At 45.1% G+C, this 26440-nt stretch overlaps 1 protein-coding gene and 1 long non-coding RNA gene across 2 annotated transcripts in view; both read right to left on the reverse strand.

Moving 5' to 3' along the window:
• Window positions 1-25844, reverse strand: LOC121287790. The gene is made up of 3 exons (XR_005945251.1): window positions 25666-25844; window positions 19855-19946; window positions 1-62 (listed from the first exon to the last, which is right to left on the reverse strand). It is a non-coding gene; the product is annotated as an uncharacterized LOC121287790 (long non-coding RNA).
• The window catches only part of LOC121287789 (hemoglobin subunit beta-like), a 394963-nt gene that overhangs the window by 185509 nt on the left and 183014 nt on the right, over window positions 1-26440 (reverse strand). The window lies entirely within an intron of this gene.

A 26440-nucleotide genomic window follows, 5' to 3' on the forward strand; every position in this document is an offset into this window, starting at 1 on the left:
CTAATGTGAGCCACTCCACCCCTGGCCTGGGACCTCTCCCTGCTGATGTGAGCCAGCTTCTCCTGCATGAAAACAGATGGAGAGAGTGTGAACTGGACACATGGCACTGCGTGGAATGTTTGTGTGGTAAGCGGAGCCATGGACAGGATGGGGATGCGAGCTCGAGAGCATATGAGCCTGAGGAAGATGTGAGAGTGTGTGTGTGAGAGTTACAAACTTATGAACAAGGAGCAGGAGTAGGCCATTCAGCCCCTCGAGCCTGCTCCAGCATTAAATAAGATCATGGCTGATCTGATAGCAATCTGAAATCTGCATCCCACCTGCTCCCGATAACCTATCACCCCGTTGCCTACCAAGAATCGATCCACCTCTGCATTAAAAATATTCAAAGACTCTGCTTCCACCATCTTTTCAGGAAGGGAGTTCCAAAAACTCACGACCCTCTGAGTGAAAAAATTTCATCTCACCTCCATTTTAAATGGGCGACCCCTTATTTTAAACCAGTGACCCCTAGTTCTAGATTTTTCCACAAGAGAAAACATTTTCTTCACATCCGCCCTGTCAAGTCACCTCAGGGTCTTAAATGTTTCCATCAAGTCGCCTCTTACTCTTCCAAACTCCAGCAGATACAAGCCTAGTCTGTCCAACCTTTGCTCTTAAGACAACCCATCCATTCCAGGTATTAGTATGGTAAACCTTCTCTGAACTGCTTCCAATGCATTTACATCCTTCCTTAAATAAGGTGATCCACACTGTAGACAGTACTACAAATATGGCTGCACAAGTGCCCTGTACAACTGAAGCATAACCTCCCTACTTTTATATTCAATTTCCCCTGCAATAAATGATAACACTCTATTAGCTTTCCTAAATACTTGCTGTACTTGCATGTTAGCCTTTTGTGATTCATGCACTAGGACACCCAGATCCCTCTGAATCTCAGAGCTCTGCAATCTCTCACCATTTAGATAATATGCTTCTCTTTTATTCTTTCTGCCAAAATGGACAATTTCACATTTTCCCACATTATACTCCATTTGCCAGATCTTTGCCGTCATACTTAATCTATCTATATCTTTTTGTAGCCTCCTTACGTCCTCTTCACAACTCACTTTCCTACCTATCTTTGTGTCATCAGTAAATTTGGCAGCCATCCAATCCACCCGTTCATCCAAGTCATTTATATGAATTTTAAACAGTTGAGTTCCCAGCACTGATCCCTGTTGCACACCAATCGTTAGTCTTGCCAATCTGAATAAGACCCATTCATGCCTACTCTCTGCTTCCAGTCAGCCAGCCAATCTTTTATCCATGCCAATATGTTACCTCCTATACCATGAGCTTTTATTTTCCACAATAACCTTTAACAAATGCCTTCTGGACATCTACGTACAGTACATCCACTGATTCCCCTTTATCCAAAGCACATGTTACTTCCTCAAAGAGCTCAAATAAATTGGTTAATCGTGATTTCACTTCCATGAACCATGTTGACTCTGTGTGATGACCTTGAGGTTTTCCAAGTCCCCTGCAATAGCTTCTTTAATAATAGCTTCTAAAATTGTCCCTATTGCAGATTTAAAGTTAAACTGTAGATTCCCAATTACTGTCTCTCTCCCTTTTTGAATAATGGAGTTACATTTGCTATCTTCCAAACTAATGGGAACTTCCCTGAATCTAGGGAGTTTTGGAAAATTAAGACCAATGCATCAACTATCTCTCTAGATACTTCTTTTCACTTGGACGAAGTCCATCAGGACCTGGGCTCTTGACAGCCTGCAGCTCCAACAGTTTACTCATTATCACTTCTCTGGTTACTGTAATTTTCCTGACATCCTTCCCCACTTCTATTTCCTGGTTTATAGCTGCTTCTGGGATGTTACTTGTATCCTCTATAGTGAAAACTGATGCAAAATACCTGTTCAATTCATCTGCCACCTCCTTGTTTCCCATTATCAATTCTCCAGACTCACTTTCTATTGGACCAACACTCACTTTGTTAGCTCTTTTCTCTTTTAAATATTTATAAAAACTCTTACTATCTGGCTAGCTTTCTCTCATTCTCTAATTTTTCCCTCCTTATTAGTCTTTTAGTCATTCTTTGCTGTTCCTTATATTCTGGCCTTCCATCTATCTTTGCATAATTATATGCTTTTCCTTTAAGTTTGATACTATATTTCATCTTTCTGGTTAACCATGGATGGTGTGTACTTCCCTTGAACTTTTCTTTACTCGTTGGAATGTATCTATTCTGTGCATTCTGAAATATCCCCTTAAATATTAGCCACTGCGTCTCTATTGACCTATCCCTTAACCTAATTTGCCAATTCACTTTTACCAGCTCAGCTTTCATGCCCTCATAATTGCCCTCATTTAAGTTTAAAAGCTTAGTCTCAGACCCACTCTCTCCCTGAAACTGAATGTAAAATTCAATCATGTTATTGTCACTGTTACCCAAGGGCGCCATCATTATGAGATCATTAATTACTCCCGTCTCATTGCACAAGTGCTGTTGTCCCTTGAGGAGTGAAGTCCCTGTGGATATGCGATGGGTTTTTGAGTGTGTGAGTTGAGAGTGATGAGAAGAGTGAGTTACCCTGGCAGAAAGGATGAATCATTCATCCTGTTGTGGCACTGATTGGCTGTCCTCTTTTGCAGGGTATTAGCATTGACCACCACTGTCACCACCTCCCATGCTGAATTGGTGACCTTGTTTGTTGGTCTTCATCCAAAATGGAGTAGAGGACATCACGGCGGGCCTCCACTGTATCCAAAAGGCACTCGAGGGACACATCATTAAATTGGGGGGCTTCAGTTTTCTTGCCTTTTGGGGCCACATCTTCAGTGCACATCTGCAGTCCTGGGTTGGAAGCATTGAGCAGTGTGTGCACGACTGCACTTTAAATGTGGTGCCTGGTGTGATGAAGCAGCGAGGTGTTGGTATGGTGGGCCAATGAGAGCGCACTCGCCATCGAAGTAGCGTGTTTCCTGGAAATGCATAATAAATGAGGTGGGATTGGGACGGTACGGCATGAAAGGCCACGATTGCAGCCGACGGGTAAAACATCCTTTCTCCTGCCTGTTACCACACTTAGTGCAAACCTGGATCAATTCTACCCAAAGAATTAAGATAATGGACAGGTAATTGAATTTACCGGAAGCCACTTGAGATGCCCACAAAGGTGCTGCCAGTAATACACTTGGGCCAGAATGTTCCCATTGGCCTGCGGCAGTGGGCCCCGCACACCCCCAGGTAAAATGACGCATGGCGACGTCAGGTGAGCGTCTTGGCGTCAGCACGCGATCCATGGCCTGCTGCTCGAAAGCCATAAGAATGGCCAACTGGGCCTGCCCTCCGACAGTCCGCATTCATTCTGATGCATTGTGCACAGTCTTTTCCTGAAAAGGAGAGAGGAGCATTGATTAGTCCAGCCTGCACCGGAATTCCCATCGCATCCCTGCCAACCCAGCTAGAGTGGGACATTGTAGGACTCCAGCTCTTCGTCACCCTGCAGCTGCCGCACACTCACCCAAACAAGCCAGGGCTGACCTCCACCCCACATTGGCCAAATGCTGCCTTCATCACATGTGGCACCACAAGGTGCCACTTTGCTAAGCAAGGATGCACAAGCACCAGAAAATGGATTGGTGCCCCGCCAACAGGAAGCTCCCCTCCCAGCGTGTTAGCACCTTGACTTTGAGATGCTTCCCAGTTCCAGCACTCTGCCTAGGTGCAGATCCTTGACCTTCACCCCCATTCTATACTCTGGGTGTCAGTGTCACACATGCTGCGGATGCAGAACACATCCTAGTTCAACCCTCTCAGGGTGAACTGGGCATGGGTAATCTCTGCTGTTGCACCCAGCGAGGGATCCATGCTGTGAGGGATTCAATGATGTTACAGTACTCAAAGTTGGTGGGCAGAGTGTGTCCGCCTGTGCCCGCTCCTGACCGGCCCACCTGACATGAGGAAAATTCTCCCCTTGGGCTTTCACCAGGGATCATAGTTGGATCCCTGGAGAAAGGTATGTGAGAGTGGAAAGGGTTGCAGGAGGGTTTGCCATTGAATTGGGAAGGAGGGGATCAAAGTAGAGAATAAGGGTGTGGCTCTCAGTGGGCCCCCTTTCCTGATGCTGGGTCCTTTGAACTAGCATTGAGTGCCTTTGAATGAGGCACATTACCTACTAGTCCGCAAACAAATCCAACCAGTATCTTTTGACAATAATTTTGAATCTATGACCTCTAGTTAATTGCCTCTGGTTACTTTGCCCAATGGCTTCCAAAAACACATTTATACAATATCTACTGCATTACCTTGAGCAATCCTCTCTGCTAACTCATCAAATAATTCAACCGAGTTAGCCTCCTCATCTCTGTTTCTCCTCATCTCTGTTCTAAAAGGTCTTCCCTTTACTCGGAGGCTGTGTCCTCGGGTCCTAGTCTCTCCTACTAATGGAAACATCTTCCCCTCGTCCACTCTATCCAGGCCTTTCAGTATTGTGTAAGTTTCAATCAGATCCCCCCCTCATCCATAGTGGTGTTTTCACTGGGTTAGTTTTCTAGAGACCCAGGGGAATTCTCCAGGGACCTGGGTTTGAATCCCAGCATGGCAGATGGTGAAATTTGAATTCAATTAAAAATCTGCGGGGGGAGTTTTCTCCCCATCAGTTGGGAGTGGATGCAGGCAGGTGCCCACGTTTGGCTGTGTCACAATTTTACATGGGTGGGCCAATTAAGGCCCACCCAGCGTGACGTGCGCCTGGAAACATGCTCATGAAAGAGTGCAGAAACCCCCCTGAGGCACAGAGCTTCCTCAGGGAGATTAACTGAAGTTTTAAAGTTGGAAAAAATAAAAAAGAATATTCAGACGTGTACCCTCATGAGACAGTGTCACATGAGCTGGGACATGTTTGTGAATGTTCATAATTTTATTTATTTAATTAATGAAACCTTTATAAAAATAAAAAATGCAAAGGCCGTCTGGGCTCTTTGTCTGCCCGCCGACCTTAAGGTTTCTCAATAGGATTAATTAGTTTATTAATGGCCTTAACAGGCCTTTGTCAGTTCGGCGGGAGCGCAGCTGGTTCCGGTGCGATTCTGCCGAACAGAAGATCAGAATGACATGTGATGATGGTGGGACGCATGCCCGACATCACTGTGCGTCACTTTAGGCGTCGGGGTGCGAGGCCCGCCCCTGCACGCCAAACAGAAGATTCTGGCCCTGGAATTTAAAGTCTGATGATGACCATGAAGCCATTGCCAATTGTTGTAAAAACCCAACTGGTTCACAAAGGGAAAGAAATCTGACCTGGTCTGGCCTACATGTGACTCCAGACCCACAGCAATGTGGTTGACCCTTAAATGCGCTCTGAATAAAGGCAATTAGGGATAGTCAATAAATGCTGTCTAGGCCAGCAATGCCCATATGCCATGAATGAATAAAAAAAAATCTTTTGCTTTTAATTCAACATAACCTCCTTGCTCTTGTACTCTATGCCTCCATTAATAAAGCCCAGGATACTGTATGATTTATTACCCGCTGTCTCAGCCTGTCCTGCCACCTTCAATGACTTATTCACACATATATCCAGGTCTGTCTGCTGCTGCACCCCCTTTAGAATTGTACCCTTTGTTTTATATTGTCTCTCCATATTCTTCCTACTAAAATGAATCACTTCACATTTCTCTGCATTGAACTTCATCTGCCACCTGTCCATCCATTCCACCCACCTGTCCATGTCCTTTTGAAATTCTATACTATCCTCCTCACAGTTCATAATGCTTCCAAGTTCATATCAGGTACAAACTTTGAAATTGTGTCCTGTACACCAAGGTCATTAATATATGTCAGTAAAAGGAGGGGTCCCAACACGACCCCTGGGGAATTGCAGTACAAACCAACTTCCAGCACGAGAAACATCCATTAACCATGACTTGCTGTTTCCTGTCATGGCAATTTTGTATTCATGTTGCTACTGTCTCCTTTATTCCATGAGCTATAACTTCGCTCGCAAGTCTGTTGTGTGGCACTGCATCAAATGCCTTTTGGAAGTCCATGTACACCATATCAACTGCATTGCCCTCATCAGCCCCCACTGTTATCTCTTCAAAAACCTCCAGCAAGTTAGTAAAACATGATTTTCCATTGAGAGATTCAGGCTGGCTTTAACCTTCATTGGTCTGTGTGACTATTAATTTTGTGCTGAATTATTGGCCGGGACTTTCCGCTCCTGTTTGTGGCAGGTGTCATGGTGGGCGGAAGCGTAATATATCATGAGAAGGCCAAAAATTGGTTTGATGGTGTCATAACAGCAGGCTGTGATTGTGTGCTCCAGCTGCCACTGGCAGGCTGTGTTTCCCACTGCAGCACGCCAGGAACATCATTTCAATATTTTTTCATGTCAATATAATGTCACCTGACCAGAATCAACCCCTCACACTGGATCATCTGGGCACTTCAGCGTGCAATTAGAACGGCGTGTTTTACAAAGCTACATAAGCAACCTGCACTTGGCGAGCTGCAATTCTCTTGTGACTTTGAGGATCATTTGCCCACCTTGCATCACGTTGAACAGTGTCATTGGCCTCAAGATGGGGATGGGTGAGGTCTACACAGGCCATAGGTGCATGCAACTCAAAATGTTCAGGGACATGCAGCAGAACCACGACGGGATCGAGGGATACAGGTGGAGGATTGAGAGGTGTGGTGGGGAGGGAATCCTGAAAATGAAGCTCCTCCAGCAGGATGAGAGGGGTTTCCACACTCACACAGGGAGGGTCCAGGCCGGTCTGGCAGTGAGAGCTCAGCACCACCATCTTCTAACCTGCAGCGATGACGCAGTACAAAGTTAAAATGAGGAGAATCTCTGCTGGTGAGGGCTCTGAGGGCAGATTGGAAGGCAGGTGCATGCACTGGTTGGGTGAGGGGTGGGGGGGTGCAATTAAAGGGTCACCCAACTGAACTGTGCATTCCCAAGTGAGGGGAGAGGCACAGCTCAGACACGTTAGGAAGCTTTCAATGACGGTGCAGGGAATCAGGAAAGTGAAGCAATGATGTCCCTTCATGCATGACTAATCCCACAAAGTGGTACTAATCGATCTACTTGTTTTAACCCCTTATTCACAACGTGAAATTTCCCCAGAGCAATAACGAACTCCAGAGCAACTGGGCGAATGAAAAAGCTCCAGGAGCCTGTTAGAAAGTTGGTGCCGGACGATTCACTGAACAGAAACCTCAGGCCCCCTCAAATAATCTCGTTCTCTGAACGAACGTTTACCCTCATGTTTATTCACAAGAGTGCGGTATTAGAGGGCAGTGAATGAGGCTCCCAGCACCTGGGCTGAAAGCAGCACATCCAAGTGCCTGGCCAAAGCAATGTCATAGCAGTTGGTCATGCGGGGCGGGGCGAGGGGGATCTTTGAAAAGTACTGTGCACCGGCCATCATTTCAGAGTTGAGTAATATCTGACATGGGAACAAAGCCCTTGAACCCACATTCACTGATGAGTCATTGACAGAAAAGGACCCTTGGAGATTAATGCTGACACGTGTCTGTTTCTCATTGATGCTGCAGAGAGGTAACCCATCGAGAAGATGGGGCCTGGATTTATCACTGCTGCATTATCACTTACAGGCAGGAGAGAAGAAGGAGAAGGTTGCAGCAGAGGCATCTGGATTGCCAAAGGGAGGAGCAAAACCCTCACGGACCAAGAGCCAGGAGGGTATGAGGCTCACAGACACATTGTGCATAGGCAGCTCGCAAGACCGAGGCGGTACAGAACCCGTGTGTCTTATCCGCAGATGAGCAAGAACCAGTGTTGCCGACAGCTCCACATGTCCAGAGATCTGGTGACTCACATTTCCCAACTTCTCCAAGAATTGTTGCCAAGGGAATTGGGGAGACAACCATTGCGAGTGGCTTTGAAAGTAACGGCCACACTCAACTCCTACGCCAGTGGCTCCTTCCAGTGCTCCACTGGGGGCCCCTAAGGGATCTCTCAAGCGTCCACTCACAAATGCATTCATGAGATCACAGAGGCCTTTTTCCCTCAGGCCCACAATTACTTCAACTTCAACAGAGATCAAACAAGCCAGGGCTTTGCTGAGATTTCCGGATTCCCACGGGTGCAGGATGACATCGACTGCACTCATGGGGCTATAAAAGCTCCCTGGCAACAGGCGCTGCAATACAGAATCCAGAAAGGCTACCACTCGCTCAATATACAGCTGGTTGGTGACCACAAGAAGCTGATTATGCAGGTTTGCACCAGATACCTTGGAAGCATCCATGAATCATACAACTTGAGTAGATCACAGATCCCAGACATCTTCAAGGGATCAGGCAGGATCCAGGGCCGGCTTCTCAGTGACAGAGGGTACCCGCAAAGGACGTGGTTCATGACGCCTGTGCGGCAGCCTCAGTCTCCTGCAGAGAGAAGATACAACGAGGCTCATGGTGCCAGCCAAGCATTGGTGGAGCTCATCATAGGGATCCTAAAGCTACAATTCTGATGCATGGACTGATCTGGTGGAGAACTCTAGTACGCTTTCTAGAGGGGCTCATGGATCATCGTGGCTTGCTGAGCACTGCACAACCTAGCACTGCAAATTGGGGAGGACTTGCCAGAAGATGAGATGGAGTAGGTACGTGTGTCCTCCGATGAGGAGGATATTGAAGAGAATGAGGGTGATGTGTTAGAGGAAGCCAAGGCTGCAGAGAAAGAGGCAATAGCACGGGTCAGACAAAGCACGTGTGCATGTGCGGCCGACATAGCCACAGATTCCACAAGGAGGATGACGAGTTGACATCTTGGGCAACTGCCCTCGATCATGGGCTAACATGAACACAAGCATTCCTATTCCTTACATTTCATCCATGCATTTCATTATGAGAGTGTAAAGTTACACATCAGGCTCATATTGTCCTGATTCTTTGACAGATGATGACCTTCGGCAGCATGTGTCCTTGCTGAGCTGAGGTACTGATTGGAGGAGGAATCCCAACATCATACATCAGAAGTTGTTGTTTCTTCAAGCATCTCTCCAGCATCCCAGTTTCAATGGCAACTTAGAAGAGCCAGGAGCTGTCGGTCGATCCTCAGTGATATTGTGGCTGTCTGCCTTCAATGTGACAAGATTCCTCAAGGAGATCATCTGAAGCAATGGAAACACGCACCCTGTGTGACATCGATGGTGAATCAGATCATTCACGCTTGGACAAGGTAGCCGATGACGTTCTACTGCTGTCAATCCATTTCGAGATGACTCAGTCACCGGTGCTGCATTCTTCCAAATCACACTGATATCTGGCACTCTCAATGTGTGATCCTGGACCGCATTTATCCACAGCTTAACATGGAGATGGACTACCTGAGCGTGATGACGTCAAACATTCACCTGCCTCCTCTTTAATGCTGACATTGTGCCCTCCTGGCCAGCCCCGGCCCTTGTCAAGGCCACAGTGCACACACACCATGAAGCCCTCAAGGGCCCGCATCATTGCTAATAAAGAGCACACTTCAGCTTCAGTGCACCTTTGCTCCTATCCCATTGCTCCCCTCAACATTATCTAAAGCAACCATGTGCACTTCCAGAGACTGCTCAAAGCCTCTATTGCCTGCTAGGAAATGCCATTTGGAATTAGCATCTGTGACCTGGATGAATGCTGAGATGAAGGGATGCACAGCACTCTATCCCTTGCTGCATCCCTCGTTTGTGACGAGGGCCTTATCCCTGCAAGACACACAACCGCAGGATGAGAGACCCTCAAGGTTGGATGTTCAAGTGCCAGGAGTATAACGTGGCTGAGAGCAGCCGAACTTCATCACCTTGAGCTGACAGGGTGCCCCCACTTATTGATGAGCTTAGCAGATGTACACTTGAAAAGTCGGAAACGCGGTTGGCTGACAGAAGCACACACGAGCTCTGAGTGTGGGTCATAGCATGGAAACCCTGCCGAGACAGAGAACAAATGGAGTTGCTCAATATATGACCCTTCCCCGTGCATTAACACATCTCTCCTTGTAAACTACCTCTTCACATTTCAAGAATGCAAACGAGACAGAAGAACACCTCTGCCTCAATCTTACACAGCCAAGAATAAACACAACCCTGCAAAGCATGTGAACGAGGTTCATTCCACAAGCACACTGAACATTAATGTCGCAGCATCACCATGTCGAAAATGATGTACTAAAGGGACACACACTGTGGTGATATGGAAGCATACAACATAGACGTTGATAGTGGCACCTGTGATAAGTGTGAGGGGAGGGACTATGGTATCTCACCTGATTGACAGCAACACAGCTCATCATAAAAAGGAGGCATGCACAAGAGGAGATGTGAAATGGGTGTGATTCTATTTACATTTGTGTACAGAATTATACGCATGTTGTGAATACCCATGTCATCATTGTGCTCCTAAATCTTTTTAACTTTCCTAACCCTACCGCTACATCTTGGTGCTTCCCTGACACCCACAGCTGAGGTGGAGCAGCCTCCTGACTGCTGCACTCTGTTGTCTGTGATGACCTTGTCGAGCATCCTGTGGAAGGCCAAGACCTGGATTGCTCTGGCCTGCTTTGAGTGTCCTGCTGTGGGGCAGGTGCACCCTCGGACTGTGAAGCTGGAAGTGATAGGGGTCTCAGGAAGAGGGGATTTGGATCAGCCAGATAGACCCGGAGTCACTTAGATGGATGACTTGGGCTTGTCAAGCTGTTATTCCTCCACTCTATAGGTGCCCGAGTGCCCTTGGCTGACTCCTTGAGAAGAAGGGGCAACAGGAGTGAGATCTAGGAGCACCAGCCCACCTTGTGTAGCCAATGACGGATGCCATCACGGGCTACAGCAATGGAGTGGTGCTCCTGCAGCAGTGCAGGACCAATGTCCTGGACCAAGGTCTCCAAGGGCAGCCACCAAACTGCCAGTGTTGACCTTGGTGCATTGGCATGCTGGAATATCACCTCAGACTGAAGGTGGACAGACTCCTCCATTGTCCATTGCAATCTGAGGAATGCAGTTGACACAACCGGATTCCCCACGCTTAGGGCTCATTCATCAAGAACAATCACGTGATGCCTAATAGGCAGTAAGAAAAGCTATAACATTAATCACTGCATTTCCTATTCCTTTAGTTTTTTTACATTCCATATTTACAAAGAAGATATTAATACATAACATATACATATATACAGGTCAGATGATTAAAGATTAAGTCTCTTATTCGGTTAGAGCAGTATAGCTCTACCACTTGAGATTCTCGCACTGGTTTAACATGATCAGGAACAGCAGCATCAGATACATCATTAGAAAGTGGCAGTTCAGGGTCAGGCAATTCTACAGACAAATCGGGTATGTCTATTCTAGGTTGATCTGTCACCTCAGGGATTAATGGTTCGACATTAATCACAGGCGGAATTAGTTGGTTTTTGGAATGCCTCTATACTCCTAAGATGATCCATATGTTTTCAAACAAATCGGTCTTCCACTTCCACTTGGAATGACAAGGGACCAGTTTTTTAGGCAATTGTACCAGGAAGCCAACAAGGTCCACTTTCAAAATTCCACAAGAAAACTATCTCCTACAGTGAATCTTTGGGCTTTGCTATGAACATCATGATTCCATTACTGATTACTTTGATTCTTCTCTTTCTTCCCCGCTAAGTTTGGAATCACCAGATTTAACCTTGTACATAGGCAGCATATTATCAACAATTCAGATGGTGTAGAATCTGTAGTTGAATGGGACTTTGCACAATAATTGAGAAGGAAACAGGGAAGTCAAGATTCTAGAGTACTTTTAGATAACCTCTTCATTCCTGATTTCAAGGCTTGTACAGTTCTTTCAGCTAACCCATTTGATGAGGGATGATATGGTGATGTTTTAATATGTCTGATTCCATTTAAACTCATGAATCTCTGAAATTCTGTACTAGTAAAAACTGCACCGAGATCCAAAACAATGACTTCCTGTAGGCCATGTATACTAAAACATTGGCATAGCTTTTCAAAAGTTGAACACGGTGTCGATGATCAAACTTCATATACATCCATCCATTTAGAATGCCCATCTATGGTCAATAAATACATGGTATGTAAGAATGGACCTACATAATCAATATGTAATCTAGCCCAGGGTCAACCAAGCCACTCCCATGGATGCAGTGGAGCTGAAACAGGCAACTTCTGTTGTTGCCGACCAAGGAAACAGTGCTTGACCATGCTTTCAACGTCACTGTCAATGCCTGGCCACTAGATATAGTTTTGCGCAAGCATTTTCATCTTCCATTTGCTTGGATGCGCAGTGTGAAGCTCTGGCATGAATGGTTCTCTTCCTAGCGAAGGGACATCAACTCTTGATCCCAACAACCAGGTTCCATCTTGACAACTTAGCTCTGTGCCACGGGCACGGGATTGTCTCATCTCTTCAGACACTGGTGGATTTGACCACCATTGCCAATACAAGGTCTTGGACTTCCGACAAAATTGGATCTCTGTTGTCCAATTTCTAATTTGTTTTGCATACAGGCGAATAGTCAAAGTAATTCAATACAAGCACAACTTCTTGTGGCATTGGAACATGTACAATGCTATCTGGTAACGGGAGATGACTGAGTGCGTCCATCTTTGCAATATGTAAGCCAGGATTGTGCATAAAGGTATACTCTTACACAGATAATATCAAAGCCCAATGTTGATTTCTTGCTGATGCTATTGGCGGAATGAACTTATCCTCACTGAATAAACTCATTAATGGTCTATGGTCCGACATAATGGTGAAATTTCATCCATGCAGGTAGTGGTGAGATTTCTTCACTCCGAATACTACTACGTATTTCCTAGTTGAGTGTAACCCTTCTGGGCTGCAGAGAGGGTTCTGGAGGCATAGCTGATTGGCCTTCCGGAACCACCTTCCATCCAGTGTGATAACAAATCCCACACCATAATGTGAAGCATCACAGGCTAATATTAATTTTATTGCTGGCTCATAATGTACCAGTAGACGTGATGAATGTAATAGCTTCTTAACCTTCACAAAGGCTTCTTCCTGTTGCAAATTCCATGACCAACAGTGGTTCTTTTTCAATAATAAGTGTAATGGTGCTAACAATGTTGACAAGTTTGGCAATTAATGGCTAAAATAATTAAGCATGCCCAAAAAAGACTTGGGGCAGGATTTTCAGCTTGACATGTGGGCACATGCCCGACATGACCGAGTGTGAAATAGTGTATGCTGACATCAGGCAAGAGTCCTGACGTCATTACGCGCTCGCACAATATTTTGTTCGGTGGGCACGCACAAGAGTCGCTAGCAGGCCGCCAACAATTATGAGGCCTATTAAGGCCATTTAAGTATTAATTAAGTGCTATTTTTCACTGCCCATCCAACATTTTGGTTGGCAGTCAGGTGATTCGGCCAGGCGGCCTTTGGATATTTTAGCAAACCTCACCCACGGGGCAATGAGGTTTCCGCAGCTAAATAAAAAAAATAAAAATTTTTGGGCAGAATTTTTCAACTATACACGTTAAGGTGAGTGAATCCACTGCGTGTGCATTTTTTTCCAGATTTTTAAAACCTTTATTCATTGGTTTAAAATTCTTCAGCTCCCTACCTTCAGGGAACTTTCAGTATGCACACTCCCTACGCATGCGCAGACTTTGCACTCGCCCTCCTCTCTCCCCTACCCCGGCAGCGCTGATCTTCTCAGCCGATAACCAGCCAGCCAGCGTGAAATCGTGGCTGGGTCCGATCGTGGGCAGTGGACCATTTCATAGCCGCTCTCAGGCCTGCCCGTGGTGCCCACCTGGCTACCCAAAAGTCCTGCCCTTGAGTTCGGTTACACTGGACAGAGATGGCACCTCTTTGATTGCCCTAACTTTCTCGTCTACTGGGTATAACCCCATGGCATCCACCCTGTGACCCACATGAGTGACTTCAGGCACTTGGAATGTACATTTCTCTTTATTTATTTTAATAAGAATCTTCTTAAAACCTCAACAAGTTTGGCCAAATATTTGGCTTCCATTGACCCTGTGCTCAGAATGCTAGGTTGGGAAATCCTTGCAAAAGACTCTCCATTGTCCTTTGGAAGATTGCACATGCAGGCGATACTCCAAAGGGCAGGCGAGTATATTGACACAGGCCCTGGTTACACACCCTTTAGACGTGCAGCTCTAGCAGTTGGTATGCATGCTCATGCGCAGCTTGGTATAGGATTTGCCTCCAGCTAGCTTTGTGGACAAGTCATCTATCTTCGGGTTAGGATATTTGTTTAGTTTGGCTGCCTTGTTCACAGTCAATTTGTAGTTCCTGCAAATGCGTATAGTTTGGTCAGGTTTCACTGCTGGGACTCTGGGCACTGTCCACTCTGAAAATTGGGCTGGCTGAATTATGCCAAATTTTTGAAGTGGCACAATTCTGCATCCACCTTCTCCTTAAGGGCATAAGGCACAGCTCTGGCCTTAAAGAAATGGACTGCCGCCTGAGAATCTGCATATATTTTTGCTTGCAAGCCTTTTAACTTGCCCAATTCATCACAAAGTACACTCTCGTATTTCCTTAACAGTTCAGGAACTCCTCCTGTTCTCACGTGAAATATTTCAGACCAGGTGAGCTTGATTTTTTGTAACCAGTCTCAGCCCAGAAGACTAGGTCCTTCACCTGTCACTATGATCACTGGAAGCTGGGCTCTCTGTTGCCTATAGGACATAAGTACTGTGGTGATGCCATTTACCTGATGGACTTTCCAGTGTATGACTTCAGTTGAAGTGGTCTGCTCCAGATTCAGTGGCTGGGTACATTCATTTAAGTATTTAAATGTGTGCTTTCCCACTACTGTGGTTGAGGCTCCCATATTTACCTCCATTATTAGTGGCTTCCCATTCACTTGGATTGTGACAGTAACAGGTTCAGTTTTTACAGCTGTGACATTATACAGGGAATAGATGTCGGTATCTGCAGCTTCAGGTTCTGTTGTATTATTCACGTCAATCATTTTGGACTGCTGCCTTTTGGGCTGTCTTGCATTGCTTTATTACATGACCTTTTTAATGACAGTAATGGCATTCTGCTTCCTAGAATCTGCAGGTGTCTGGAACATGGTTACTCCAACATCTATGACAGATTAACCTCGGAGTTGCTGCTGAAATGCTGAAATTAGGGCTTTTTGTTTTTTGGGCAGCAGATATTGTCTCTCACTTCAAGGCTTTGTCTCTAGTTTTTGCCCCATGCCCAGCAGTACTTTCCCACTCCATATGAAGAACAGCACCATGTTGTACGTGTTGTAAAGCCTGTGAGTCTCTCACAGCACTTTCCATGGATAGTGCTATTTCCATGGCACGCCACAGGTTGATTTCAACCCCTGTGAGTAAATAGCACTGAATGGCATTGTCATGAACTCCACAAACTAATCAGTCCCACAGCTTATCATTGAGCGTGTCCCCGAAGTCGCAGTGTTCTGTCAACTACTTTAGCTTCACTAGATAGGTTGAGACGGACTCTCTCGGAGCCCTTACTGTGGAGTTAAACTTAAACCTCTGTGTTATTATGGATGGCTTCAGCTGAAAGTGTGTCTTCACAAGGCCTAACATTCACTATAAGATCTAGGCCAGGATTTTCCCCCTGTCGGGGGCGTACTTGAAGGGCGGGCGTGCACAGGCATATTTCCGATTGGCGCCCCCGATTGGAGGAGCGGTGCCATTTTATGGGCCAATTAAGGCCCGTCCAGCGTGACATCCGCACAGAAGCGCATTGCACTTCCTGTTTGGGTGGTGGGGGGAAACCCAGAATCGATGTGCAGCCTCAGGAAGATCAGCTCCAAATGTAAAAAAGCTAAAAATAGAAAAATAAAATAAAATATTAATATAAAATTTTTAAAAATTCTCTAACATGTTCCCTCATGTGACAATGTGGATGAGGTTTCAGGCTTTTTCTAATTGGCACCAGGGCTCCAACCTTAAGGTTGGACGGGCAGGTCCTTGAATTATTTCATTGTCTCTCTCAATGGCCTCAATTGGCCATTGACAGGTCGGCGGGCATGCAGCTGATTTTGCTGCAGCCCCACCTCCCGAAACATTGAAATGGGGCGCGGTAATGTTGGGGGTTCCGCCCGACATCATCATGCGTCATTTTACACGTTAGCGAGCAGGCCCAGTCCCCGTTCCCACTCGCCAATGCATAAAATCCTGCCCTTAGAATTGGGCACGTTCGGGGCCGTCAGGCTGCAGATGAGGTTATATGTTTTGCTACCACAGACACTCAAAAGAATTGCCTTCTGCTTCACCTCCACGATAATTTTGTTTGCCACGGAATAAATATCTACGTATCGGCTCCAGTCTTCCATAATCGCATTATGAAGGTCGATTCTGCCAAAGAGTGGCATGACTGTTGAGTATACTTTTCTCTCTTTCCTTAAGGATTGATAGGCTCCCATTCACAAGGTGCAGTGCAGCGTCGGAGCTATCCCATCCTCATCGCCGAATATAACGACTTGATGTACTGGACAGGTTTCTACTTAAAACAGATAACTTTATTACAAGGAACGCTTTCAGAAGCTACCAGCTTGAACCAGGTCCCGACTAGAAAGCTCTGCTCCCCCCGGCCCTCCCCAATTCCCCACGCTTAGGGCTCATTCGTCAAGAACCATCATGTGACCCCTCATAAGCAATAAGAAAAACTATGTCTCAATCACTACAACATCCCTTCCTGATATTCCCTTGACTGTCGCTGCAGCTCCAGCAACCAATCTGGACCAAGTACTGAGGCTGGTCAGCTGACTCTGACTCGGCAGAACTGTGGCGTCCAGCAGTCCTCTGAGTGTCAGAAACCTGGGAAATCCCTGTGGCCGCCTGCTGTGTATCAGAACTGCTCTGAAACTGGGTCCCACGGAGATGTGTGTCTCTGTGCTGGTGGAGTGTGTGGGGGAGCGCTGTGACAGGTCTTCTTTGGTGCTTTCCTCTAGTTCCTCACCCATCGTGTTCTCGGGACTGGAGATGAGGTAACTCTAAAACAAGACAAAGCACTTACAATATGGCTGTCTAAGGGATGAGCTGATGGAGGATCCTCACTTGGGTGTGTGCTGTCAACCTCACCATCAGTGCAGGCACAGTCAATGTCCTCTCCGGCCAGGTCAGTCACTCAATCCTCAGGGCTTTGATGTCGGGCGCTCCACCCCCCATCTGGGACCTCTCCCTTGTATTGTGGGTGATCTTTTCCTGCATAAAGACAGATGGAGTGTGAGCAAGGTGCATGCCAGGGCAGATGGTAAGGACACCTGGCAGGTGTGTGTGGTAAGGGAAGGCATGGATGGGATGAAGATGAAATCTCCGGAGTAGAATAGCCCAGATGGCAATGTGAGGGTGTATTAGAGAGTGAGTGGGGATGTTTCTTGAGCTGGCAGTGTGTGAGATATCAGCAAATGTGTAATAGGCTTGTGAGTTGAGAATGATGAGCTGGTTGACTTACCCTGTCGGAGCAGATAAAATTATTCATTCTCTTTCTGCACTGGGTGGCTGTCCTTTTCTGGACCGGGTTGGCACTAACCGCCACTGCCATCTCCTTCCAAACCAGATTGGTGAGCTTGCTGGAGCTCCTGCGGCCTGAGCAAGGGTAGAGGACATGGCAGTGGGCCTTGACTGCGTCCAGCAGGTGTTCCACTGAATTTGGGGCTGCCATCTTCTTGGATTTTAGGACCATGTCTTCGGTGAAGCAGTTTTGGGCTGCTGACATGGTGGAGGCTGTGCGCAGCTGGACTTTAAATATGGCCCCCAGAGTTTGGAAGCAGTGAGCTGTTGGAGGGGCGGGTGAATCAGAGGCTGGCTGGCGTGTTTTCCATGTACACGTAACTAATGAGGCGGGGAGCAGATGATACAGCATGAAAATCCATCATTGTTGCCAGCGGGTACAATTCTGCTTTTCAAGCCCATTCCTGCACTTAGTGGAATGGGGCGAAAATTCTACCTATTGTTTCTAGAAGTTTCCCCACCCCAAGGTTAAGCTGACTGGTCTGTAATTGCTGGGCTTATCTTCACACACTTTTGTGAACAAGGTTGTAATGTTTGCAATTCTCCAGTCCTCAGCATTATCCCCGAATTTAAGGAAGACCGAAAAATTATGGCCGGTGCCTCTGCAATTTCCACTCTCACTTCCCTCAGTATCCTTGGATGCACCTCATCCAGTCCCAGTGACTTACCAGCTTTAAGTACAGACAGCCTGTCTAAGACCTCCTCCACATTAATTCTAAACCCTTCTAGTGTCTGAATTCCCTCCTCTTTCACATGGCCTGGGCAGTATCTTCTTCCTTGGTAAAGACTGATGCAAAGTGTTTGTTTAATACCTCAGCCATGCCCCTTGTTTCCATGCATAAATCCCCTTTTTTGCCCTCATCAGTCCCATTCCTCCTTTTAATACCCTTTTACTATTTATATGCCTATGGAAGTCTTTCGGATTCCCTTTTATGTTAGCTGCCAGTCTCTTTTCATGCTCCCTCTTTGTTTCTCTTATTTGTCACCTTCCCTCTTAACCTTCTATATTCAGCCTGGTTCTCAATTGTATTTTCTACCTGACACCTATCATAAGCACACATTTGCTTCTTTATCTTAATTTCTATCTCTTTTGTCATCCAGGGAGCTCTGGACCTGTTTACCCTACCTTTCCCTTTCAAGGGGATATACCTTGACTGTTTCTGAAATATCTCTTCTTTGAAGGTAACCATGTTGTTCAGCTTCATTTTTCTTGCCAACCTTTGACTCCAATTTATTTGGCCCAAATTTGTTCTTACCCCAGTGAAGTTGTCTTTCCCCCAGTTAATTATTCTTACTCTGGATTGTTCTTTCTCCTTTTCCATAGTCAGCCTAAACCTTATGATATAATGATCACTGTCTCCTGAATGTTCTCCTACTGAGACTTGATCATTCCCAGGAACCAGGACTAGCAGTGATTCCTTCCTCATTAGACTGGAAGCATACTGCTGTGGAAAAATTTTCCTGAACACATTCTAGGAACTCTTTCCCCTCTCTGCCCTTTACTAGTACAGTTCTAGTCAATATTTGGACATTGAAAGTCCCCCATTATAACTACTCTATAATTTTTGCACCTCTCTGTAGTTTCCCTGCATATTTGCTCCCCTACATCCTGCCCATTAGTTGGTGGCCTATAGACTACACTGAGCAATGTAAATGCACTTTATTTGTTCCTGAGCTCTAGACAAATAGATTCTGTCCTTGACTCCTCTGGGACATCCTCTTTCTCCAGCACTGCAATGTTCTCCTTAACCAATACTGCCACCATCCACCCCTGCATCACTTTTCTTCCTTTCCTATCTTTCCTGAACACCTGTATCCAGGAATATTTAACACCCGGTCCTGCCCTTCTTTGAGGCAGGTCTCTGTTATCACCACAATATCATATTTCCACATGGCTATCTGCGTCTGTAGCTTACCAATCTTATTTACCACACTCTGTGAATTCACCCGCATGTACATTGACCCTGATTTAGACTTTATTACTTTTTCCTTTATTTTGGTCCCATCCATTAACTTACTATTCCTATTCTAGTATTGTCTATCTCTCCCAATATTCTGAGCACCTTGGTATTCCTCCCTGATATTTCCTTTTGGTTCCCATGCCCCTGCCAAGTTAGTTTAAATCCTCCCCAACAACACTAACAAACTGCCCGCAAGGAACTCCATCCCAGCTCTCGAATTCCACATTCACTGGCTTTATCCTTCAATTTCTATACTCACTTGCACATGGAACTGGGAGTAATCTGGTGATTACTCCTTTTGAGGCCCTGTTGGCTAATTTCCCACCTAGTTCACTAAATTCTGACTGTAGGACCACATTCCTCTTTCTACCTGTGTCGTTGGCTCCGATGTGCACCAGGACTGCTGGTTGTTCACTCTCCCCACACAGGGTGCTCTGCAGCTGCTCAGTGACAACCTTGAACCTGGCACCGGGGAGGAAACACAATATCCTGGATTAATGTCTGCGACCACAGAAATGCCTATCCATTTCCCGAACAATTAAAGTACCTACCATTTTTGCTCTGCCAGTCTTCCTTGTACCCCCTGCACAGCTGAGCCACCCATAGTGCCATGGACCTAGCTCTGGCTGCACTCCCCGGATCAACCATCACCCTCATCAGTATTCAGAACTGAATCGTGGGTTGGAGAGCGGGATGCGATGTCACACATCGATTTTTGTTTCCAAACACGTCTCTGACTATCCACAGGCTCCACAGGCCTGAACCGTTCTCTCTTGTACTTTGTTAGTCCTGAACTCTCACTCTCTCTTGCACTTTTATAGGCCAAAACTGCTCTTCCCGCATTTTGTTAGCCCAGAATCCTCACCCTCCCTCACACTTTGATAGCCCGGAACTCTCAATATCTCTTCTGTACTTTTATGGTCCTGAATTCTCACTCCTTCTCGCTGCTTCTATGGTCTTGAACCTCCTGCTCCACCCGCTTTTGGAGCCTGAACTCTTGTTGACTCTCGTCGCTGTTATGGCCTCTCTCACCAAATTCTCGCCACTTTTATAGTCCTGAACTCTCTCCACCTATATTGGCACCATATTCTTGCCGTTTTTATGGTGTCCATGTTTAAAGGGCTATCAAAGTACAAGGGAGAGCGAGAGTTCAGGGCCATAAAAGCGGCAAGAGAGAGCAAGAGTTCTGGTCTGTCAAAATGCAGGAGAGAGCAGTTCATGACTATCAAAGTACAAGAGAGAGTGAGAGTTCAGGGCTATCAAAGTACAAGAGAGAGCGAGAGTTCAGGACTATCAAAGTATTGGAGAGAGAAAGAGAGAGAGTTCAGGGCTACCAAAGTCTGAGAGAGAGAGAGATAGCAGTTCAGGGATATCAAAGTACTGGAGAGAGCGAGAGTTCAGGGCTATCAAAGTACAAGACAGAGTGAGAGTTCAGGACTATCAAAGTACAAGAGAGAGCAAGAGTTCAGGACTATCAAAGTACAAGAGAGAGCGAGAGTTCAGGACTATCAAAGTACAAGAGAGAGAGTTCAGGACTATCAAAGTACAAGAGAGAGTGAGAGCTCAGGACTATCAAAGTACAAGCGAGAGTGGTTCAGGCCTGTGGAGCCTGTGAACAGTCAGAGCCGTGTTTGGAAACAAAAATCAAAGTGTGACATCACAGGAAAGTTGCAAGTTGATTAGTTGGTGAGTATTGCTGCTTAGAGACTGATTCTAAACAATCTTCTCTTTCTATTACTGTCTTATGCATGAATACTCCCTTCTCTTTCAGTGCAACTTTCACACCATCTACTTATTTTCCGAAAACAGAAGAATAGATGTTTTATCTTAGCCACGTTCTGTGTCTTGACATTAAGATTTCTCTTTAGTCCTTCGTAGCTCCAATGTTTCCCTTGTCAACCACATAAACTTATGTTTTAGAAAATGTTTAGGGTTCAATGTAATGTTGCCAGATAAAATTAGCTTGTAACCTCTCGTTGTCTCTGGGATTAACTTTTTCAACTCGATCCTTTGTATGACTTTCCATAATTGTCCATAATTCTGAGATGGTGTAGGATTATTTCTAACATTTGTTGTACCTTTGTTGTACTGTAATGAACTTGCTCTCTAAGATGCTTGAAGTATTTAACTAAAGTCTGCAGTTAAAACTTGTTTGTTATTGTTCTTCACTTATAGCCTGGCTTGGCTGCAGTGCACATGTGCCTGGAGTCTCAGGATGTGCAGGTCCTGCCTTCTGCTATGTTTTAAGATGTGCACAGTGCCAATATTTGAGCTGTGAGTGTGAAATTGAACGCTAGTGTGCCTGCATCGTCACTGCTTCTTAATCTTCCACCATTTCCAGGGCAGGTTGAAGATCTTGGTTATCTGAACAGAAAAAGGGAGAAGCATTGGGTCATGATGAGAGGAGAGAGAAAGTATGAAGTGAATGTTTACACCAGCTGCAGCTTCTCAGTCAAAGTTGTGGGGTGAGGGAATGTGGGATTTGAAAAGGAGGATGAGATATGAGTGCTAAGTGTGTGGAGGTGAGGTGAAGCATATGAATGTTAGGTTTGAATCCAGATTGATAGGGATCATTGTTAGGTGAGTGTTGGGGCTGTGGTGAGTTGAGCAGTGATTGAGATTGGTGGTGCAGATTTTATGGTATGATATTTGAAGATGCATTCACTGACCTTAATGACTCATGAGGTCATTAAACCTCTTGCAGCATTACATCCAGGATATTGGGGCTAATTTCCTAGCATTGACCACTGTGGCTCTCTGCCCCCCTGTCTTCTAATTGTGTGTTGGGGGGACTCCTGCAAATCCCACACCGATCCATCCACTCCCACAGGTACAGGAGATCTCTCCTTTCCACCAGCTCCATCAATATTCCTAGTAAAAACCTGAAACCTTTGGAATGTGTGCTGTCACATGGTCAGCCATCATTGCACAGCCTGACTCCCCATGAATTCAGCATCTCCAGCAGCCACAATGCACCTTCTGTTTAAGAGGTATGACTAACTTTAAATAGTGCAGGTCAGTTTTAAGGAAGAAAGCAACAATATTGTGGCCCCTGCTGATGCTTGAACAATATGCTTAGGTGTGGCTGGTGTAAGAAATGGAAGTTATATTAAAATATTTTTGGGGAATGACGTTTTTTTGTTTAGAAGCCTGTGTGTGTGTGTGTGTGTGTGTGTGTGTCTGTGTGTGTGTGTTTGTGTGTGTGTGTATGATTTAATTAAGATGGGCAGAGTTAATCAGGGACAGGTTGTCTGGGGGGTGTTTGAAAACATGAAAAGGATAGAGGTGTTAGGTTTGTGCTACAATTAAATAAGTTAGATCTAAAATTTGGATTTTTAGATAAGTTGAGAGTTTGTTTGAATATCAAAGGGCAGTCATATTTAACAATAAACATGTTTGCATCTTACAGGGTTTCCATAGGTAAGTAGAAGTGGGGATATCATATTTTATTGACTGAAAAGCAAAGATAAAATAGAGCCATGAAATATTTTATATTTGGAAGGATTTGAGTTTCAAAGAGGTGTGAGAACAATGGAATCTGAGATAAAAGTGAAAAAGGGGTATTTTAGAGTTACTGTGAGGAGCTAAGCTGGTTGAGGTAGAACCGGAGCTAAGTTGCTGTTGAGCTGGAGCTGAATTGGGAGCTGTGGCTCTAGGTTGGGAGAAGATGCAGGTTTGAATCAGTCATTCAGTCAAGCCAGAAAAGTCTTGGGCTGCAAAAGGCAGTTTTATTCTGTAGTTTGAATTCACACAGCAGAGTGGAAGAGAGTTATAGGTCATGTGATATGCCATTATTAAAGCCACAGCAATTTACCTTGGGGAACATTACTGGATTTTTTGAGTTAAACTTCTATAAAGTAGGGTTGCCTGGAAGGTGTTTAATTGTGGGTCTGACCAATTAGAGAGTCTTTTTGGGGGAATGGTTTGTAAGACTAAGTTTAACAGTGTATCTATAATCTTGTGTGCTTAAGCTTTCTTCTTTTCTTGTCAATAAAACTTTTACTTTTAATTTTGAAAATCCAAGAACTGTTACTGGAATTCTTGCTGCTGAGATGAGTATGCCTTCTCATTTTCAGAATACAAACAAAAGTTGTGGTCTGAAAGCCAAGTTTCCCTCTGGGATTTGGGTTGCGCAGCAATTAACACCGGCTGTGGGCATACCATTGCCTGTAGAAATCATTATAATGAGCAAGCAATACAAATTTGCCAATCTGCCTGCAGTTCTATGTACAGGTACAGGGTAATCATGCATTGCAATCCCTGCACCCATTGCCAGCGGCTATTCAATTTAGTCCCACATTTCTCCAGCCATTTAATTCCAACCTGAAGTGCATTCTCAAAAGCAGCATGTGCTCCATGACTTTAAATTCTTGTGAGCTCAATTTAATTAAATAATTATATATAAATTGAGTTGAAATTCCTCCTCGACCAACAGTCACAAACTCTGAAATGTGACGCCAGGGATAGGACTTTACAGTTGGCATGCGGGGGCGGGCCCGACATGCCAACGCATAAAATAATGCACAAGGACGTCAGGCGTGCGTCCCGGCATCATTGCAAAGTCCCGCAATATTTTGTTTGGCAGGCACGTGCTGGAGTCAGCTGTGCGGGAGCTGAAATGTAAACAGCCTATCAAGACCATTAACAAAATAATTATTGTGATCGTTTACGCTGCCTGTCCAACCTTACGTTTGGTGGGCAGGTGAAAAGGTCAAACGACCTTCGCTTTTCTTAGGAAACCTCATCCACAAATGAAATGAGGTTTCCTGAAGCTTTTATTAATCAAATAAATACATTTTCATATAAATAAAAACGTATCCAATCTCATGTAACACAGTCACATGAGGCTATATGTTTAAATAAATTTATAAACCTTTTATTTCATAATTTCAGAAGCCCTTCAATCTCCCTGAGGCAGCTCTGCTCCTCAGAGATATTGAAGCGTCCTTTCATGTGCATGCGTGAAAGAGCGCATGCCCCAACTCTCCGTCCTCCCCCTGCCCACTTTTGCTCGCGTCTTATGCTGGGTGGGCCTTAATTGGAAAGCCCACATAAAATGGTGACATGGAGCTGATCGGGGGTGGCAATTGGCTCCGTAACCATCCTCGCCTGCTCCTACCAAGCCCGCTCCTCCAACTGAAAAATTCTGCCCAGATAACAAAACAATTTAAACTGAGATATTCCCTGGCTCCTGCTTTTGGAAATAAGCATATTTCTTATCAATAGTTAGATACTATTGCAGAGCTGGTCAACAAGTAGAATGGCTCCCATCTTTTAGATCCATTAATGCTGCACATGCAGGAAGTAATGGTATCACAAAATCTGTAATAGCTAATGTCATCATGTACATGCTGTGGCTGGTCTGATGGTAGTATTTTAAGCAGAATTCTGGACATCGCTATAGTTTGCCTTGGTGGGAGACGGTAAGAGGTTGTGACTGTTGTGCCAAGCAGTAAGTAGAGGAACAGAGGGGTGGGAAACGGAATAGGCTGCTATTTTGATGAGAGATTTCTCCTCTTATTTCAGGTAACATGTACCAAACATTAGGTCAGAACAAGGGAGATTCCTTGTGGTGAAAAAACAGTTATTGTTGAGTCATGTGAATGACTTCTGCAGCTGTCAAGCGGCCTTGTTTCCATTTAGTTCCCTCCAACTGAGTCAAATAGCAAAAGTTGGGAGTGGCGCAGTCCTGAACATGGTCTCCATGACTAAAGGTAAAGCCACACAGTACAGAAAGAGTGAAAACATTATCCATTTAAAAAGAGAAAACTGAAGACTGTTTCCTACGGAAGAGTATGTCACTCCGACAGATAACATTGGAACTGTATCTCTGGAAGCTGAACTGACAGTTCTTTGGTAAAGGTTTTCTCTTGATGATAGAATAGCAAATCTGAGTAACAAGTGTCTGGAGCGCATTTACCTGTGATTCTCATTGTAGCGGCCACATGAGCAGAAGTCAGAGTGACCCAGTGAAAATCATGCAGGAAATTCCACTGCACTGCCATTCAAGCACAGTAGTGTGTGTTTTCACATTTTTAATGCTAAACCCAGGAATATTACCACTACATTTATTTGAAATAATACACGTGAATATAATACAACACACATAAAAGGAGAGCAATTGGTTCAGTAGTGCAAAATATTCCAATGTGAAAACAGTCAATTAATTTTTTTATGTCACCTCTCTGTCCATGCCTGCTAAAGTCACACACGAGTGCCAAATGGGCGTGTAAAAAATTTGTTAGTGTGTATCTGCCCAAACAGCTCCAGGAATGTCACCCCCACCCACCCAGTCACTTGGGTGGATCACGGTTTTGGTTGCGATAAGATAATGACCCAAAGGTAAGGCCATCTGCTTGAGCCGATTTGAAAATTAATGTTTTTTTCAACAAAGTTTCTTTTCAAAAACTGCCTCATTCAATGTGATATTGAAAGTATTGTGCAAATATATTTAAACAAAATTGGTGACAAAATTAATCACTTAATTGGTAATTTACAGCAACAAAAATATCCAAGCTAATTAGTAATATGAATAAAATGGTTAAAATTTAGGTATTTAGGAAGCACGCACAACAACTTCAGCTGCTCTTTCTTTTAAAAAAAAGCTCCTGTTAGATCTCGAGATTGCCCAGAATATCCAAAGATTTCCCAGAGTACTTTATAAACTGTGTACTAATCCATGCAATGCCAAGATGAACCAATTGTCCCCGGCTCATAGATAGAATAGAGGCACTGTGGATACCAGGGATGGTGAGATTCCAACAAACTACATGGGATCCTCATCCTCCTCTGAAGATTCCTCAGCCCTTGGTGCGCTGTCCTGTTGGCTTGAAGGTATGTGCTGCTGGGGTTCAGCTGCATGTCCTCCAGCCGCAGGGCCACCTGCGAGAGTCTCCTGATCAGGGCCACTCGCTCTGCACTCACTCCAGATACAGAGCCATGTACACTGTGCTGGA

This window comes from Carcharodon carcharias, chromosome 15 (assembly GCF_017639515.1).
Source record: "Carcharodon carcharias isolate sCarCar2 chromosome 15, sCarCar2.pri, whole genome shotgun sequence".
Lineage (NCBI taxonomy): Eukaryota > Metazoa > Chordata > Chondrichthyes > Lamniformes > Lamnidae > Carcharodon > Carcharodon carcharias.